The sequence below is a fragment of the Apteryx rowi genome, unplaced genomic scaffold, assembly GCF_003343035.1.
Source record: "Apteryx rowi isolate R43461 unplaced genomic scaffold, aptRow1 scaffold_653, whole genome shotgun sequence".
NCBI classification, from domain to species: domain Eukaryota; kingdom Metazoa; phylum Chordata; class Aves; order Apterygiformes; family Apterygidae; genus Apteryx; species Apteryx rowi.
Genome location: NW_020450931.1, coordinates 112,252 through 117,859, shown reverse-complemented (window position 1 = coordinate 117,859; position 5,608 = coordinate 112,252).

Here is a 5,608-nt window from a genome sequence, read left to right as displayed (position 1 = left end):
ACCTGCTGTGATACTGAAAACAATGTGTTTGTGTTTGGTACTCCAGCACTGCAGATTAGAAAGGAAGGACTTGCTTAGCCATAGCTCCCGTCTCAGACCCTGCAGCCTGGAGAACAGAGCAGCAGAGCCTCAAAGCTCAGGATCTGGTCCATGATAATTAGGACCAAAATTTGACTAACATTTAGCACAGGTATTTCTTAGTGCAACTGATCCAACTGGGCAGGGGAACTAGTTAGATGAGAAAGTACCAAGTTTTCTAAGGGGGTCCTCAACTAAGTTATGAGCGGGTGAAAGATATGGTGGTGGACACACACCCAAAGCTGCGATGGCACCAGCGCAGCAAGTCGTCTACGCTGGAGGCAGGGCCTGATTTCCCTGGCACCTCTCACCTGAGATCCTATGGGACAAGGCACAGTCATGCTTCTGTCAGTGGATCCTGTGCTTTTTATTTAGTTCTTTTACTACTTTCTGGAAACATCAATGGCTGAAATAAGTAGTTCATAAGAGAGCATCAGCTCCCTTTCATTCTCATTTTCTGTGCAGCTTATTTACTTTTGGAATTCTGGCTTTTGTGGTCAACAAGTTAACCTGAAAGATGCTAGAAAAGATAAAGAACTAGCAAGTGAAAGAAAAGAACCCCAAATTTCATGATTGGGAAGGCCTGATTCTGTTTTTTTCAGGGCTTTGGGTTAGCAATGAGCACAGATGCCATCTGGGAAGCGAATGCCACCAGCACGTGTTGTCCCTAACCACAGTTCAGCCGCCCCGGGGGACTCCGGCCCCCTCTGATCCTCATGGCAGGATGAACCTCTGCTGTGGTTATCACCAGGTGGTCCATACTCCTTACTGCAGAGCTGGTACAGCTAATTCTTCACTGTCTAGCAGCCACCATTTCGCGAGCTGGTCTCAGCCATTTCCTTTTACTTGCTCATCAGTACAAAGAACATTTTTCAGGGCCGGGGGGGTCACTGAGTCCTGCTGCTTCTAATTCCCTGGAGAAGACAGAGATGTGGTGATACCATCATGTGTGATTCATGCGAAAGTGTGTTATCAAGAGGCAAAAATCCCTGATAAAACCCTGGGCCAGACCATACTATTGAGTTTTTACGAGAGCTCCGCTGTTATCTGAGAAACAACTGCACAAACACCACCACCCCCAGCAAATCTGACAGTGTGATCCAGCCTCTGTTTGCTGTGCAAGGCTCAGTTTACCAGAACGTTTCTTTTACATGAGAATCACTGTTTGCACTCTTTTGCAGAACATAAAAGTAAACCAAAAAGCTTTTAAAAAATGTACTTTCAGTCTCAGCTCAGTAAYTGAACATAGGCTTCGCCTTCAAGTTATCAAAGTTCCTTTAGACATTTCTCTTTACCAGAAATCTGCATTTGAATCAAGGGGTTTTTGCTAAGTTGTTTCCCCCCCCCCCCAAAAAAAGCTTTAAGTCTTCACTGCAAGGATTTAGTACACTAGAAAGAATTAAATCCTTCCCTGCCGTGCTGAATATGTGGAACAACAGGGAGCATCCCTCTTCGTCTGATACGGTGCAAGCCAGGGCAGGCGGCTGAGCTGAGTTCATTTAATTTAGCTGCGTAAAAGATACAGTTTGGGACAGAAAGGTGGCTCAAGCGCTTTGCTGAATTAGAGCCCGAGGCAGCCTGGCTTTGCAAGCAGAGCGATTGGTTGGGTATTTCCAAAATCTCACGATCTTCCAGAGAGAAGTTAGTTTATGATCTGGGCCATGTATCCATGTTTGCGATGGCTGGAGGGGTCCATCCAGCCTTGTTTCTCCCAGGGGTTTCCCTTCCTGCTGCYGGGCCATGCCCAACGCCCAGACACCCCTGCCGGGAGAGAGCTTTAAAAGGAAGAGAAACTCCCCTTGCTTTCCTTACCAGAAGCTGCTCTTTGAGATTCTTTCTCRATGCAGATGAAACACAAAACTCCTTCCTAGAATGATGAACTCTTGTTTCTCAGGACACTTCRCAGAGGTCCTTCACCCATGCCAGGGCATTGATGCTCAGGTGACTCCAGTTCCCAGCAAATGCTGGTTTCAGTTGACAGCTTTGCCATGCCACCTTTATGCAGTGAGACAGAATGAGCAGCTCGAGGAAGCGTTTCACCCGGGACTGCTGTCCTGGGCACCTTCAGGGCATCTGAAAACCTTTAGCTAGCTAAGGGAAGGCCACGTTGACAGCCAAGCATGAACATCGGGATGCATATAGGTCTCCCCGGCTGGAGTGCCTGCCCCCATCCCTTTACACTCTCTTGGTGCACAGTGCGGGCTCTCTGGGTACCTGGCAGCACCTGTCTGCCCAGCGAATTTCCTGCCCAGAAGGTGAGAGCATCTTTACCAGACCTGACCTTTTTCACATGTCTGAATCAGTTAAAAAAGAAGAAAAGAGAGGGAGGAGGAAAAGAGGAAATCGGAGCTAGCAAGCAGTGCTGGGGCCCATTTCATCTGACCCGGGAGTCCTGCCGGGTGGTAAATGCAGCTGCAGGCAGGAATGGGGGCTGCAGCCCTACATCTCCCTTCTCCCAAACTGCATCCCAGCCAGTGAGCGGCTGTGGGCACCTTCAGGCGACAGGAAGCTTGAAAACGTTCTTGGCTTGGGCCAAGTCTACCTGACACCAAAGTGAAGGGAGAAAAAATGGAAACAGTCTTAAAACTAGCCCTAGATTTCCCACTCTATGGCCAGTCCAAGCCCAACCTGAGCAGGGAGTAAAAGTCCCAAAGGTGGTTTTCAATTAAAATGTCAACTGGTTGCTTGGCTCCTCTTTCCAGCCCAGATCCTCCCCTTTCTCAGCTGCCCCAGAGCCCTGACCTCCCTGTCTCCGTCAGCGGGGTGTCCCAGAGCAGCGTGACGGTGATGTGCTATTAATCCCGGCCACACGCGGAGCCACCCCCGCCGCGGGGCTGCGTGCTTGGGCTGCAGTCCCTGCTGGAGGGCTCTGCTCGTGGGGATGACCCACTTGCCGTGTGTTAGATGGGAGAGCTGGAGAACCCCGGCTAACACGCAGCGATAACCTCTTTCGCAGGCAGATTGGGGAGCAGGGGGTGCAGTAAGCCAGGAAAAAGGGGGTAAGTTGGCCCAGAAGGGGCTGGCTACCAGCAGCTACCAGGACCTCTGGCATCCTCCAGCCTTGCGGAGCAGATCACAGGCCAACACTCGGGACCAATGCTTCTCCGTGCACCTTCTCTCCCCGACTTGCTGCGCTCATGGGGATGTCTCAGCTGAGCCCAGCCCCAGGGATGCAGCAAGTTTCCACTCTCAAACACCAGGAAAACTTAACTCCAAAGGGAGGAGGAAGGAAAAGCAACAGGCTCTGGCTGGCTGGGGAAGGAAAAGTGAGATTCAAAGGGAATAGAAAGCTTTTCAGGGTGTATCTTCATGCTGGGCAAGCTGAACCAAGCATCTGAGATACCTTCAAGTGTCCCCGTGCATGACTGAAGGGCACTTTGGGCAGGCAGAGCAGGAGGAAAGGGCTGTCCCGTCGCAGTTAACCTCCCGGCCTGCCTCTCCCCGCGGGATGCTGGTGGAGCATCTCCCTTCCCGGGCTGGGCGTCCGTTGGACCACCCCATGCCTGCACAGCACTCATCAAAGCACGGGGATGGATGGAGGCACTTCGGTCGCGCCGGGCGCTTTGGCCCCGGAGCCGGCACCCCCTTGCCTGGCTGCAAGCAGAGCCAGGCGCCTGCCGAGAGACTGAAATAAAAGTCCCCGACGCCGGGTGCGATGCAAAGTCCACCTGATAACTCCCAGCAGCTGCCTGGCGCTGATTACGTTCGTGCTCTGCGCACATCCGAACTTCTCCATGTTCTTCTCATCTTTAATTAAGCATTTTTATCGGCCAAAGCGTCTCTCTGGATCTGGGTTTTTCCTCCCCGTAGCCATGGTAACTTCCCCCCCCCAACCCGCCCCGGGCAGGCTGCGCTGGAGCCAGTGACAAAACCCACATGTTGCTGTTTGTTTGGGTCTGGAAATTTCCCTGCAATTTGGGGACGGAGAGGGAGCGAGAAGAACCCCCCCCCCAACGAACCGCCTCGAAGGGAGCGGACGCGGGGTGCAAAGCGCTGCTGTTCTGCACCTGCGGCCGGCTGCAGAGGCCGACGGTGCTTCCTTCCCTCAAACAAAATAGTCCTCCGGCAGGCACGGAAAAGCCTCGGGGGACTGATCCTGCCTTGCCGTTTGGGGCTGCTTCGGCTCCGCGCAGCCAGCGTGGAGCAGCCCTACGGGGTTACTCAGACCCTGCCGGAAAGGTGAAAAGCAAAAGGCTGTGAGATGCCAAACCCCAAACAGAGATTTGGAAGGGCATGTAAGCAAAGCAAGGACGGGAGCACGGCAGCAGGCATGTTTTTATGAATATAAAATTCTCTTTGGTCTAAGGACTCCTTGCTTATTCCTCCAAATGGTCAGTCCCGCCAGGAAGTCACCGGCGAGCTGGAAGGCAAGTCTCCGGGTGCTGCGCCCAGGGTGTGTGGCCCTGCTCCAGCCGGGCTCTCGCGGGTGATGGTCTTACTGCGGGTGTCGTTTGTGCGGCCTCCTCCTGCGCGGTGAGACCCGCCACCCCTGCCGAGGCGCTGGGCTCCTGCAGCCGGGCAGCCGCCTCCGGCTCCGTGGGATGGGGTCATTTCCACACTGCTCCTCGCGCCAGGCCCGGAAAATCACTAGCCGCAAAGCTGTTGTCAGGAGCCAACTTCCCAAATATCTGTAAATCGGGACTTCTGCCCCGCACATTGGGGGACTCATGGGGCATCCTTCCAGCACTTGTGGCCCAGCTGGGTCCTGATCTCAGCTCATCGCTCTGCTTTGGTTACCCCAGCCCCCACCTTGCGGGCGGAAGGTCCCGCTTTGGCACCCGGGTGCTGGGCACCTGCGACTCTCCGTGGCCGCAGCTCCTCCCCGGCATTTCCAGGGCTCGTTCTGTGCCCAACGCCACTGCGCTGCAGAGCCAGAGCCGGGGATGTCCCCACATCCCGGTCCCTCAGCTCAGGACACCCCAGGGAGCACTGGGCCACCAGGATGGGGTGGATATAACATCACCAAGGCTGCTGCAGGCTGCCTGGAAAATGCATCCTCTTCCCGAYCCTGGGAAAGGGAGCAGCAATCCTGGGGGCTTTTGGGCAGGGCAGAGAGGGCCTGGGGGCAGGACACCCAGAGCTGCCTGGCAGCGCAGCACAGCTCCTGCGGGCAGGACCTGCTCTGCAGCCCTCCTCGGGCAGGCAGCAGCCCCGCTGGCCCCAGGGACGCTCTGCTCTGGCTCCCAGGTGTTCCCGCGGGCTACCAGCCCCAGCTCCGGCACACGCGGCCCCGTGCTGGAGCCAGCGCTGGCTGGGGGCACCACGGGGCAGCTGGGGTGATTCCCGCAGGGGTGGGTGACACGGCAGGGATGGGTGACACAGCAGGGATGGGTGACACGGGTAGGGGGTGACACGGGCAGGGACGGGTGACACGGGCAGGGATGCAGTGACGCAGGGAAGGAGCGGAGCGACACGAAGGGGGTAGGGGACAATCCAGGGCAGGGGGACAGGGCAGGATGAGAAGGCAGGGGGAGGTGACAGGGCAGGGCAGGGTGACAGGGCCGGGACAGGAGCCGCTGCCGGTGCCCCC